This window comes from Salvelinus namaycush, unplaced genomic scaffold, assembly GCF_016432855.1.
Source record: "Salvelinus namaycush isolate Seneca unplaced genomic scaffold, SaNama_1.0 Scaffold245, whole genome shotgun sequence".
Lineage (NCBI taxonomy): Eukaryota > Metazoa > Chordata > Actinopteri > Salmoniformes > Salmonidae > Salvelinus > Salvelinus namaycush.
The window spans coordinates 246,031-261,532 of NW_024059286.1; the positions used below are offsets into that span (position 1 = coordinate 246,031).

Here is a 15,502-nt window from a genome sequence, read left to right on the forward strand (position 1 = left end):
CTACCCTAGTGAAGTTAACACAGTGTCCAAAGAGGGGCCAGAAGTATACAGAATGTCATCTGTGTAGAGGTGGATCAGAGAATCACCAGCAGCAAGAGCGACATCATTGATGTATACAGAGAAAAGAGTCGGCCCAAGAATTGAACCCTGTGGCACCCCCGTAGAGACTGCCAGAGATCCGGACAACAGGCCCTCCGATTTGACACACTGAACTCTATCAGAGAAGTAGTTGGTAAACCAGGCGAGGCAATTATTTGAGAAACCAAGGCTGTCGAGTCTGCCAATAAGAATGTGGTGATTGACAGAGTCGAAAGCCTTGGCCAGGTTGATGAATACGGCTGCACAGTAATGTGGTTCAGGAGGACTCTAAAGCAGAATGGGAAGGTCATGATCCCCCTTCACCTCATCAACTCCTCCATGTGGTTTGGGACATTTTACTATGCTGCCATGCAGCAAGTTTTATTTAATATTTATCTATGCAGGGATGTCCCAATGTCTCTTTTGCAAGGGAGCTCTGTATCACAAAAATGCAGCATGAAATAAAGTACATAATAAGGAATTAGTTATTAATTACAAAAGTTCTTTACTATGCTGCCATGCAAAAAGTTACAAGTAATAACGTTGTACAGCAAGATCAAGACATTATTTATCAAAGTGAAATGAGAGGAAGAGACAAAGACATAATCATGTACAATGTGAGATGTTTTTCTGAGGCTGTTTCTCCTCTCCATATGGGCATTAGTGATAATGGGCTTTTCTCCGGTCAACCTGAGGTTACTGCCTGACACAGACACCACTGAGTCTCATTTAGATGTACAGTATTCTGATTAAACAATCAGGGTTGTGTCTGTCTGGCCTGGCAGTAAGAGCTGACAATAAGCCGGCTTTAAATTAGTCTCAGACTAGGACGGGCAGTGTGATGGTCATTAGTTTAGTTGTTGACACTTGACTGACTTGATGTCATAGAAAATGAACCATGTAGGGTTGTAAATGTCGTTCCGTTTCTGTATTATGTTGGACTCCCGCAGGAGCTTGTTAAACTGTTGGAGTATTCCCAGAGTGGCTATGCACTGAATGCTCATATCTCATTACACGTTTGGACAGCAATTGTTTGTGATTGGATTGTCATACTATGGCAATTCCTTTGAGTGTTTTTGTATTGAAAACAATGTCCAGAGCTAAATCACCACAATCTTAACACATCATAGTAATCACATTAACACTAACCACAATGCTTATGTTTATTGTCAGATTGTCACAGTGTACCTGGCTGAGGTGGCAATAAGGCGGACGTCCCTCTCGATCAGGTACCTCCATAAACACAGCCACATGACCACCCCACCGCCCATTAAGGAGTATCTGCAGGACAAGATGGAGGAGACCAAGGAACGTCTCTCTGAGAAGATGGATTGAAACCAAGGAACGCCTCTCTGAGAAGATGGAAGAGATCATCTGTCGGGGAGGATTGGGGACAACAAGGACAAGTTGGCAGAGAAACTCCAGGAGACCAAAGACCAAGTGTTTTTCAGAAAGAAACCGGAGTAGATATATGTTAATTCCTGAATATGATTAAATATATGTTCATATGGCCACTATAGCTCTTTAGAAGGATGGATGGACATAAACTGACTTTATCAGATATCATAACATTGTTGGATTCTAGCTTGAAATACTTGCAATACTAGAAGTTAATGATTACATGTATAAGGAATGTATATTGTGGCGTCAATGGAGTGAGGATAAGAACTAGGGTTATTGAAGTTACTGAGTGAGGAAAAAGGCTTGGTTGCAATCAATGATAAGGTTGGATAGCTGTTTAGAGGGGAGTGAGGAATGTGGGCCGAGGTCAGGTCAAGTGAGAAGGAACAGTTTTATTACACACATCACTTAACTTCCTGCCTTGCAACAGAGATGTAATGGCTGTCTAGATGTGCAAAGAGGAGACTCCACCTAATAGGCGGGTATAGATACTTGTGCTGGTGGAAACATGTCTTTGTCTTTGCAGCTATTTGATCCAGTGATAAACTTGGTTTGAGCTTTAACTCTTCTTGGATATGTGGGACGGTAGCGTCCCACTTGGCCAAAAGCCAGAAAAAATGTAGCGCGCCAAATTAAAATATATTACTATAAATATCAATCTGTCATGAAATCACACATGAAAGACACCAAATTAAAGCTATAAATGTTGTGAATCCAGCCAACGTGTCTGATTTCAGGATTTACGGGGAAAGCACACCAAACAATTATGTTAGCTCAGTACATAGCCACAGAAAAACACAGCCATTTTCCCAGCAAAAGATAGTAGTCACAAAAAGCAGAAATAGAGATAAAATGAATCACTAACCTTTGATGATCTTCATCAGATGACACTCATAGGACATCATGTTACTCAATACATTTATGTTTTGTTCGATAATGTGCATATTTATATCCACAAATCTCGGTTTACATTGGCGCCATGTTCAGAAATGCCTCCAAAATATCCGGAGAAATTGCAGAGAGCCACGTCAAATAACAGAAATACTCATCATAAACTTTGATGAAAGATACATGTTTTACATATAATTAAAGATACACTTGTTCTTAATGCAACCGCTGTGTCAGATTTTCAAAAAAACGTTACGCACCATGCAAGCATGTAAGCACACCATGCAATAATCTGAGATGGCGCTCAGATAAAAACAACATTTCTCCACCATGTTGGAGTCAACAGAAATACGAAATTACATCATAAATATTCCCTTACCTTTGATCATCTTCATCAGAATGCACTGCCAGGAATCATAGTTCCACAATAAATCGTTGTTTTGTTCGATAGTGTCCATTACTTATGTCTAAGTAGCTACTTTTGCTAGCATGTTTTGTGCACATGTCCAAACGCTCGCGCAGATGCAGGCAAACTCGGACGAAAACTTCAAAAAGTTATATAACAGGTCGAATAAACTGGTCAAACTAAGTAGAGAATCAATCTTCAGGATGTTGTTATCATATATATCCAATAACTTTTCAACCGGAGAATTCCTTTGTGTTTGTATAAGTTATGGAACGCAAGGCGATATCATGAGGAAAGCGCATGACCAGGAACTGGCATTCTGCCAGACCAATGACTGAAACACCTTCCATCCGGCCCCACATCACACTAGAGGCTTCATTCCACGTTCTACTGACTGTTGACATCTAGTGGAAGGCGTAGGAAATGCAAGATCCATATCAGATCAATATCTTACAGGGAATTGAATCGGCGATGAGTTGAACATTGACCAGTCTCAGAATTCTCACTTCCTGTTTGGATTTTTTCTCAGGTTTTTGCCTGCCATATGAGTTCTGTTATACTCACAGACATCATTCAAACAGTTTTAGAAACTTCAGAGTGTTTTATATCCAATAGTAATAATAAAATGCATATATTAGCATCTTGGACAGAGTAGGAGGCAGTTCACTATGGGCACGCAATTCATCCAAAAGTGAAAATGCTGCCCCCTATCATAAAGAAGTTAACTAGTTGTCCGTTAGGTTCTGACAAACAGAGTGAAAAGCTAACAGTTGGCGTTGTCGGCAGTATTCACGATGATTTTTAGTCGAACTGGACAGTCCGAATCAGTAGAGCAGGAGCCGGCACAAAAACAAGGCAGGCACAGTTCCTACACAGTTCCTACACATTCTGACATCTTAGGGAGATGAGAATCTGAACAATAATAGGATACGGACCTAGAAAGCCTAAGCTTATTCAGTAGCTCCTTTGTGTTAGGACCGGTCGTAAACATATGGTTTAGGCCAGGTTCCATAAGGATAAGTCCCGAGTGGAGGTGCTCCTCTGCGAGATCGATATGAAATATATATATATGGTTTAGGCCAAGATCCATGAGTGACACTACAGTGTAGGCTAGATTCTGTGTAGGATGTCCCTAGAGGTAGTATTCCCCTGCGAGGCCTGTAAGAGGGATGAAAGTCCCAGCCGCAGTGGCCAGGAATCCATAGGATGTGTGTATGAATGTTTGAACATGATTTGTGTGTAGTAGCAGTAGCAATAAAGAGAGGTTGGTTTATGCCCTATTGGGGCGGCGAACTGTGACAGACCAGGTGGGTTGTTGGGAACAGTGGTATTTTGGTCAAAAAATTGGACTAAACCCCCTTCCCATGCTGCACATTAGTCATCCTGTGGGGAATTGACAGAAACAGTGTCGTCCAGCACCAATAGTATACAGAGGAGTGAACAAATTATTGGTAGCCTAAGCTGTTACTACTTAACGCCGTTGGGGGGGGGCGCCGAGTCTATAATAACTTAAATGGCTTATATGGCCAGGAGAGTGGGAGGGGTAGAAGGGGAAAATGTTACCAAAGCAGAGGCAAAAAAAACATATGACCTGCACCAAGAACCAGATAAATGGTGAGGAAAATTTGCCAAATTTGCCAAAATTGCTACACATTATCCCGTGGATGGAAACCAGCCAAGACTGTATCGATGCAATCGTACTGTGGAATACTGAAATCAGAGAACGGTCCAGACCATAATACGCAGGCATCCTAACCATGGGATTTTATCAGCAGCAGATAAAGATGTAAAACATAGAGACCTGCGAGGTAAAATAGAGCAGGCAGTAGACAAGAACGAGGCGACAAAGAAAAAACTAGGCATATCCGAAGGGCATGCGCATAGATTAGATGAACAGCAGCAGGAATTGGCTATTGCGCTAGAAAATAGTCAGAAACTAAACCAAGAATTAGAGGGTGCCCTTGAGGATAGACAAAATCCAATAATTATCAGGGCACAAGGCGAGACCCAGATGCAGATGGTTGGAGTCTTAGATGTTTATTGATTCAAAAAGGGGTAGGCAAGAGAATGGTCGTGGTCAGGCAAAAGGTCAAAACCAGTTCAGAGTCCAGGAGGTACAGAGTGGCAGACAGGCTCGAGGTCAAGGCAGGCAGAATGATCAGGCAGGCGGATACAGAGTCCAGAAACAGGCAAGGGTCAAAACCGGGAGGACTAGCAAAAAGAGAATAGAAAAGGCAGGAGCACGGGGAAAACACGCTGGTTGACTTGGAACATACAAGACGAACTGGCACAGAGAGACAGGAAACACAGGGATAAATACACTGGCACAGAGAGACAGGAAACAGGGGGTTAAATACACTGGTACGGAGAGACAGGAAACACAGGGATAAATACACTGGTACAGAGAGACAAGAAACACAGGGATAAATACACTGGCACAGAGAGACAGGAAACACAGGGATAAATACACTGGTACGGAGAGACAAGAAACACAGGGATAAATACACTGGGGAAAACAAGATTAACTGGCACAGAGAGACAGGAAACACAGGGATAAATACACTGGTACAGAGAGACAGGAAACACAGGGTTAAATACACTGGCACAGAGAGACAGAAAACACAGGGATAAATATACTGGTACAGAGAGACAGGAAACACAGGGATAAATACACTGGTACGGAGAGACAAGAAACACAGGGATAAATACACTGGGGAAAACAAGATTAACTGGCACAGAGAGACAGGAAACACAGGGATAAATACACTGGCACAGAGAGACAGAAAACACAGGGATAAATACACTGGCACAGAGAGACAGGAAACACAGGGATAAATACACTGGTACAGAGAGACAGGAAACACAGGGATAAATACACTGGTACGGAGAGACAGGAAACACAGGGATAAATACACTGGTACAGAGAGACAGGAAAACACAGGGATAAATACACTGGCACAGAGAGACAGGAAACACAGGGATAAATACACTGGCCCAGAGAGACAGGAAACACAGGGATAAATACACTGGCACAGAGAGACAGGAAACACAGGGATAAATACACTGGTACAGAGAGACAGGAAACACAGGGATAAATACACTGGTACGGAGAGACAGGAAACACAGGGATAAATACACTGGTACAGAGAGACAGGAAACACAGGGATAAATACACTGGTACAGAGAGACAGGAAACACAGGGATAAATACACTGGTACGGAGAGACAAGAAACACAGGGATAAATACACTGGGGAAAACAAGATTAACTGGCACAGAGAGACAGGAAACACAGGGATAAATACACTGGTACAGAGAGACAGGAAACACAGGGATAAATACACTGGTACAGAGAGACAGGAAACACAGGGATAAATACACTGGTACAGAGAGACAGAAAACACAGGGATAAATACACTGGTACAGAGAGACAGGAAACACAGGGATAAATACACTGGTACGGAGAGACAAGAAACACAGGGATAAATACACTGGGGAAAACAAGATTAACTGGCACAGAGAGACAGGAAACACAGGGATAAATACACTGGCACAGAGAGACAGAAAACACAGGGATAAATACACTGGCACAGAGAGACAGGAAACACAGGGATAAATACACTGGTACAGAGAGACAGGAAACACAGGGATAAATACACTGGTACGGAGAGACAGGAAACACAGGGATAAATACACTGGTACAGAGAGACAGGAAACACAGGGATAAATACACTGGCACAGAGAGACAGGAAACACAGGGATAAATACACTGGCACAGAGAGACAGGAAACACAGGGATAAATACACTGGTACAGAGAGACAGGAAACACAGGGATAAATACACTGGTACAGAGAGACAGGAAACACAGGGATAAATACACTGGTACAGAGAGACAGGAAACACAGGGTTAAATACACTGGCACAGAGAGACAGGAAACACAGGGATAAATACACTAGTACAGAGAGACAGGAAACAGGGATAAATACACTGGCACAGAGAGACAGGAAACACAGGGTTAAATACACTGGTACAGAGAGACAGGAAACACAGGGATAAATACACTGGTACGGAGAGACAAGAAACACAGGGATAAATACACTGGGGAAAACAAGATTAACTGGCACAGAGAGACAGGAAACACAGGGATAAATATACTGGTACAGAGAGACAGGAAACACAGGGATAAATACACTGGCACAGAGAGACAGGAAACACAGGGATAAATACACTGGTACAGAGAGACAGGAAACACAGGGATAAATACACTGGAGAAAACAAGATGAACTGGCACAGAGAGACAGGAAACACAGGGATAAATACACTGGTACAGAGAGACAGGAAACACAGGGATAAATACACTGGTACAGAGAGACAGGAAACACAGGGATAAATACACTGGGACAGAGAGACAGGAAACACAGGGATAAATACACTGGTACAGAGAGACAGGAAACACAGGGATAAATACACTGGTACAGAGAGACAGGAAACACAGGGATAAATACACTGGAGAAAACAGGATGAACTGGCACAGAGAGACAGGAAACACAGGGATAAATACACTGGTACAGAGAGACAGGAAACACAGGGATAAATACACTGGCACAGAGAGACAGGAAACACAGGGATAAATACACTGGTACGGAGAGACAGGAAACACAGGGATAAATACACTGGTACAGAGAGACAGGAAACACAGGGATAAATACACTGGTACAGAGAGACAGGAAACACAGGGATAAATACACTGGTACGGAGAGACAGGAAACACAGGGATAAATACACTGGAGAAAACAAGATGAACTGGCACAGAGAGACAGGAAACACAGGGATAAATACACTGGGGAAAACAAGCGACACCTGGAGGGGGTGGAGACAATCACAAGGACAGGTGAAACATATCAGGGTGTGACAATAATACAACTCATGGTTGCGCTTCAACAGTATCAAAATACGTGTGGAGGAGTATATAGATAGTATGTGGATAGATAGAGTATATGCCATTGCAACTCCTCCGCCGTTCGCCCCATGCTATAAGAAAAAACAGGTCACATCTGGTGGGCCACCATTATACCCCTCTCTTGGATAGTGGATCAGCATTATCCAGGTAATAATAAAGATGTGAGCCCAGTACGAACAAACACGACCCCGGTTACATATTATCTTGGACAAAGGAGAGGACAACCCTATTCCCGATGACGCACATCCCGAAGTACGGATTCAAATTCAGCATCAGCATCAGCCACTGAGCGAGTGAAATGCGTAGTATTATGAAAGAGGCACTGGATCCAGTAAAAGAGGGACAGGAATGTATCAGTTCTTCTGAGGAAACGGTAGAATGTTGAGGTTTCATACTCGTGATTACGATCATATTGTACCCTCGCTTTTCTCCAAAGGCCATGTTTTCAACAATCACACAGGGATATCGAAACGTCAGCTTGGTCCTTCGGACACAAACTATGTGACCCAGCGACAACAAATGACGAAATTGAGGGATTCTTAACCACAGTTGGGAATATATTGTTTTGACCGGATGCAAGTAAAATTAGTAACTGTACTCAGGGTCCGAAAGAAGGGATGCGCGATTACGTGTATTCAGATGGATGATACTAATCTGACAATGGGGGATAGATACGATCGAAATGCTGAAATTTGTACGTCTGCTTTGATGGCAATCGCAAAAAGGGTGTACATTTGAGAGTTCAGTGTTTTAATTTGTTAATTTCTTTTTTTTCTTTTTTAAAGGGTGGATCAGCTTTGATATTGAGGATAGATTCTTGCTTCCATCAATGTAATTGTCTGCATCACTTCCAATCCCCCATATATTTTTAGGTAAATATATATATCGATATATCTACATACATACCCATGTTTGTGTATATATGTGTATATATATATATTTAAATATATATATTTAAATATATATATATATATACATTCATACATATACACATATATACATACATACATTATTCCCCGCAAACCCTACCACCCCTCCCCCAAATGGGGCGGCAGGTAGCCTAGTGGTTAGAGCGTTGGACAAGGAAACTAAAGGTTGCTAGATCGAATCCCTGAGCAGACAAGGTAAAAATCTGTTGTTCTGCCCCTGAACAAGGCAGTTATAATAAGAATTTGGCTTCTACCTTCAGTTTATACACATTTAACAGACACAATCTATTTTGCAATAGTTATATTTTGTTTGTTTTTAGTCCTTTCTCTATTTCTGATGTCCATCCAGTTTGATTTCTATTTGTAACTGCTATTTCACAACATTTCTGAAGATATATACATTTTTCAAACCCCGTATGTTTTACGTTGGTTATCTAGTTATTAGTCCTATCCTTCAGCTCCATTCAACCACTCCCATCTATCTCTCCACTTTGGGTTTCTATTTGTCATATATTTTTCAACTGTGCTGTGATGTTTCACAAAAGTACTGAACCTTTCTATTCTCATAGCTTCTACAGATTGTAAATTAAAGATAAACATTTTTGCTAAAATAATAATTATTTTATTGATTGATTGACTATGACTTTTCAAATCCCCCAGTATTGCTATCTGCAGCGTTAGTTCTAGACAAATGTTGTTCTTCAGCCATTCCTGGACCTGTGACCAGAAACGAGCTACATATGGACAATACCAAAATAAATGATCTAATGACTCTGCCTCCTCACAGCAGAATCTGCAGAGCTGGGAAGATTGTATCCCCCATATATATAACATTCTATTCGTTGCAAGAATTTTGTATAATAATTTAAATAGAAAAATGTGAAGTTTTGAATCCGGCGTTGTTTTGCGTATCAATTCATAAACCATGTGCCATGGAATGGGTACATCGAAAATCTCTTCCCAACTATTTTGCAATTTTTATGGCACAACTTTCAATTTTGAGTCCTTAAATGAAATTGGTAAATGTTTTTATTTATCACAATTTTCTTTAACCATTTATGTTCTTTAATACAGGGCCGACAGACAAGTTCCTTACTTTTTTCCCCTTCTACTTGCCTCTACCATTTTTGTGGTAATGCTGCAATTAGTTGGTTGTAATTTTGGGCAGAGCAGACATTTCCATGTGTCTGTGTTAGCTGCATGTGTGACATAACTCCACCCCCACAACATGATGCTGCCGCCCCACAACATGATGCTGCCGCCCCCACAACATGATGCTGCCGCCCCCACAACATGATGCTGCCGCCCCCACAACATGATGCTGCCGCCCCACAACATGATGCTGCCGCCCCCACAACATGATGCTTCCGCCCCCACAACATGATGCTGCCGCCCCACAACATGATGCTGCCGCCCCACAACATGATGCTGCCGCCCCACAACATGATGCTGCCGCCCCACAACATGACGCTGCCGCCCCCACAACATGACGCTGCCGCCCCCACAACATGACGCTGCCGCCCCCACAACATGACGCTGCCGCCCCCACAACATGACGCTGCCGCCCCCACAACATGACGCTGCCGCCCCCACAACATGACGCTGCCACCCCCACAACATGACGCTGCCGCCCCACAACATGATGCTGCCGCCCCCACAACATGATGCTGCCGCCCCCACAACATGATGCTGCCGCCCCACAACATGATGCTGCCACCCCACAACATGATGCTGCCGCCCCCACAACATGATGCTGCCGCCCCACAACATGATGCTGCCGCCCCACAACATGATGCTGCCGCCCCCACAACATGATGCTGCCGCCCCCACAACATGATGCTGCCACCCCACAACATGATGCTGCCGCCCCCACAACATGATGCTGCCGCCCCACAACATGATGCTGCCGCCCCCACAACATGATGCTGCCGCCCCACAACATGATGCTGCCTCCCCCACAACATGATGCTGCCGCCCCACAACATGATGCTGCCACCCCACAACATGATGCTGCCGCCCCCACAACATGATGCTGCCGCCCCCACAACATGATGCTGCCGCCCCACAACATGATGCTGCCGCCCCACAACATGATGCTGCCGCCCCCACAACATGATGCTGCCTCCCCCACAACATGATGCTGCCGCCCCACAACATGATGCTGCCGCCCCCACAACATGATGCTGCCGCCCCCACAACATGATGCTGCCGCCCCACAACATGATGCTGCCTCCCCCACAACATGATGCTGCCTCCCCCGTGCTTCACGGTTGGCATGGTGTTCTTGCCTGCGAGACCTCACCACATTAGTAACTGTTTGGCAGAACAGGTTCACAAAGCATCATATGAGAAAGCACAACAAGAGGGAACATATTTGGGGGTGTCGATTTTCAAAAGGCACGAAGCACGTGATCGAGTAAGAACAATGCATTCTCTGGCACGAACAAACACTCCTCACACACTCAGGAAAACCTGAGGGGTTTTCAATTTTGTGAGACATTTTATTCCGTCGTTTTCTGAAATTGAGACACTTACAGGTCCCCATGAAAGAATAAAGTGGAGTCAAGAGTGTGAGGAAGCGTTTGTCGAGTGCCAGCACTGCGGTTGCCAAACCTAAAATGTTTGTTCATGAACATGAAAGGCATTGTAGTGCAGTGGTTACGCAAAATCATGTGGTGATAAGAGAGATCAGTAATGTACTGGAGTAAATCGTTAGACTCGGTGGCGAGAGGAATGACTGTCTGAGGGCAGGTCTTCAAACATGGTGTTGCTTCGATTCCAATGGGTCAAAAAAGTGGATCTGTATGTTCCACATGCTGTAGCAACCACACAGCACGAAAGCACAACATGTTACTAGTGCAAAATGGGAGTTAAGTTAAATGGGGAACATCTACAATTCCATCAAATTGGTGCTTTGAATCCTGTGCCTTTGCCTGGTGAATTGTGACCCAGATCTAATTACTCCAAAGCCTCGGCCCGATTTGCAAGAGACAGCATTTGGAATTCGTACAAGCATTAGCTACATGACCATAGTAGGGAAGAGAGTAACGGGGTACGCTGTGTGTGATGACAGGGGTGTAGTACAGGCTGGCCAACTGCCTGCCTCTGTGTCAGCCTAGGGGGCTGGCAGTTATATGCATTAGCCGAGGTCTGCAGGTTGTCTGAAGGGGAGAATGTAACAATATACACTGATTCTCGATATGCATTTGGGGTTGTTCATGATTTTGGTGCATTGTGGTCACAATGGGGCATGTTAACAGCGACAGAAACACCAATAAAAAATGGACATGAAGTAGAAGCATTATTAGAAGCATGTCAGCTACCCAGTAAATTAGCAGTGGTGAGATGTGGAGCTCGTATTAGTCATACAGATAAAATAGCCATTGGGAATTGCCGAGCAGACAAAACGGCCAAGGCAGTAGCCTTAGTAAGAGAAGGTGTTAAGAAACCACATGTAAATGCCAAGGCTGGGATTCTAAAACATTTACAGCAGCAAACTAACAAGAAAGAAAAGTGAGAGTGGTTAGAACATGGTTAGAACATGGTTAGAACATGGTTAGAACATGGTTGCCAAGTCGACACTGAGGGGTTGTGATATAATACCACCACTGGAAGACCAGTAGCACCAAGCGGGATACATATTACTCTTTCTGAAATGTATCAAATCAAATGTTATTAGTCACATACGCCGAATACAACAGGTGTAGACCTTACAGTGAAATGCTTACTTACGAGCCCCAAACCAACAATGCAGTTTAAAAAAATATGAATAAGAAATAAAAGTAACAAGTAGTTAAAGAGCAGCAGTAAAATAACAAAAGCAAGACTATATACAGGGGGTACCGGTACAGAGTCAATGTGCAGGGGCACTGGTTAGTCGAGGTAATTGAGGTAATATGTACATATTATTAAAGTGACTATGCATAGATCATAACAAAGAGTAGCAGCAGTGTAAAAGGGGGGGGGGGGGGAGCAATGCAAATAGTCTGGGTAGCCATTTGATTAGATGTTCAGGAGTCTCATGGCTTGGGGGTAGAAGCTGTTTGGAAGCCTCTTGGAGCTAGACTTGGCGCTCCGGTACTGCTGGCCGTGCAGTTGTTATGGTTAGGGTTGTTGTCCTGGCACCACACGGTCAGGTCTCTGACCTCCCTATAGGCTGTCTCGTTGTTGTTGGTGATCAGGCCTACCACTGTTGTGTCATCGGCAAACTTAATGACGGTGTTGGAGTCGTGCCTGACCGTGCAGTCATGTGTGAACAGGGAGTACAGGAGGGGACTGAGCACGCACCCCTCAGAGGCCCCTGTGTTGAGGATCAGCGTGGCGCATGTGTTGTTACCTACCCTTGCCACCTGGGGGCGGCCCGTCAAGAAGTCCAGGATCCAGTTGCAGAGGGAGGAGTTTAGTCCCAGGGTCCTCAGCTTATTGATGAGCTTTGAGGCCACTATGCTGTTGAACGCTGAGCTGTAATCAATGAATAGCATTCTCACATAGGTGTTTCCTTTTGTTCAGGTGGGGAAGGGCAGTGCGGAGTGCAATAGAGATTGCATCATCTGTGGATCTGTTAGGGTGGTATGCAAATTGGAGTGGGTCTAGGGTCTCTGAGATAATGGTGTTGATGTGAGCCATGACCAGCTTTTTAAAGCACTTCATGGCTACAGACGTGAGTGCAATGGGTCGGTAGTCATTTAGGCAGGCCGAGACATGGGCGCTGGGCAAGCCGGTTGGGGCGTGGGAGCCCAACAAACCAGCAGGAGCGAGAGAGCCTGGCGAGCCGGCTGAGGCATGGAAACTTGCCTCAGAATCTGACTGAGGCAAGACGCCTGTTGATCCTGCTGCAGCGAGGGAGACCGATGATCCGGTGGAGAGTGACATGGAAGCTGCCGAGCCAACCGAGGAAAGGAAACCTCTCAAGCCAGCCAGGGCGTGAAAGCCCGACGGGCTGGCTTAGGCACCCCCAGTTCCATCGGCGGCGGAATCCACCCCGACGTCACCAACAAAACTAAAAACAAACAAAAAAAACTCCTGGACCGGCTGGGCGAACAGGAACTGACGATCCGGCTGAGGCCCGATGTGGGATGGGCGCCATCCGAGCCAACTGGGGCAAGGAAACCTCTCGAGCCAGCTGGGGCAAGGAAACCTCTCGAGCCAGCTGGGGCAAGGAAACCTCTCGAGCCAGCTGGGGCATAGAAGCCCGACGAGCTGGCTAGGCACCCCCGGTTCCATCAGTGGCGATCCAGAGCCGATGCCTCCATACCAACCGGAACACCAGTACTCCCCGATGCTTCGTGGGATGGCTGCTGCATTGTGTCACATGTGACGACGCTGGAGAGACTAAGCAGGTACGGGGAGTCAAACATTGACTTACACATAAACAAACATACAGTCAATAACACAATAGAAAGAAAGTCTATATACAGTGTGTTCAATAATAAGGGAGGTAAGGTAATAAATAGACCATAGTGGCGAAATAATTACAATATAGCCATTAAACACTGAAGTGATAGATGTGCAGAAGATGAGTGTGCAAGTGGCTTTGGGGTTGACCAGTGAAATATACCTGCTGGAGCGCGTGCTACGGGTGGGTGCTGCTATGGTGACCAGTGAGCTGAGATAAGGCGGAGATTTACCTAGAAAAGACTTATAGATGACCTGGAGCCAGTGGGTCTGGCGACAAATATGTTGCGAGGGCCAGCCGACTAGAGCATACAGGTCGCAGTGGTGGGTAGTATATGGGGCTTTGGTGACAAAACGGATGGCACTGTGATAGACTGCATCCAGTTTGCTGAGTAGAGTGTTGGAGGCTATTTTGTAAATGACATCGCCGAAGTCAAGGATCGGTAGGATAGTCAGTTTTACGAGGGGATGTTTAGCAGCATGAGTGAAGGAGGCTTTGTTGCGAAATAGGAAGCCAATTCTAGATTTAATTTTAGATTGGAGATGCTTAATGTGAGTCTGGAAGGAGAGTTTACAGTCTAACCAGACACCTAGGTATTTGTAGTTGTCCACATATTCTAAGTCAGAGTAGTGATGCTGGACGGGCGGGCAGGTGCAGGCAGTGATCGGTTGAAGAGCATGCATTTAGTTTAACTTGCATTTAAGAGCAGTTGGAGGCCACGGAAGGAGTGTTGTATGGCATTGAAGCTCATCTGGAGGTTTGTTAACAGTGTCCAAAGAAGGCCCAGAGGTATACAGAATGGTGTACTGTACAAAACCATAAATTACCTCTAAATCCCGCAGCATAATCGCAAAACTTTTAGTGGAGCATCCACTGTACATCATTACAGATAGACTTTTTAGTGGTGGACAGATTCTAAAGTATTTGTAACTTCCTCAGCTTCAGCAAACTTTGTAGCACAAACTTTGTCACAGGAAGTGATACCGAGATTGAGCTTATTAACCTCTACTTCCTCAGAAACCCGGGTCCGGGAGCACCCCCACCAGTAAAAAAGCTGACTAGCATAGGCTAGCATAGCGTCACAAGTAAATAGTAGCATCTAAATATCATTAAATCACAAGTCCAAGACACCAGATGAAAGATACACATCTTGGTAATCAAGCCATCATTTCTGATTTTTAAAATGTTTTACAGGGAAGACACAATATGTAAATCTATTAGCTAACCACGTTAGCAAAAGACACCATTTTTTTTTACTCCACCAGTTTTTGACTCCATCAGTAGCTATCACAAATTCGACCAAATAAAGATATAAATAGCCACTAACCAAGAAACAAATTCATCAGATGACAGTCTGATAACATATTTATTGTATAGCATATGTTTTGTTAGAAAAATGTGCATATTTCAGGTATAAATCATAGTTTACCATTGCAGCCACCATC

General features: G+C 44.4%; 1 pseudogene; it reads left to right on the top strand.

The window, feature by feature from the left end:
• The first annotated feature begins 348 nt into the window (after positions 1–348).
• On the top strand, positions 349–1,545 carry LOC120038974 (annotated as a pseudogene).
• Positions 1,546–15,502: the final 13,957 nt, after the last annotated feature.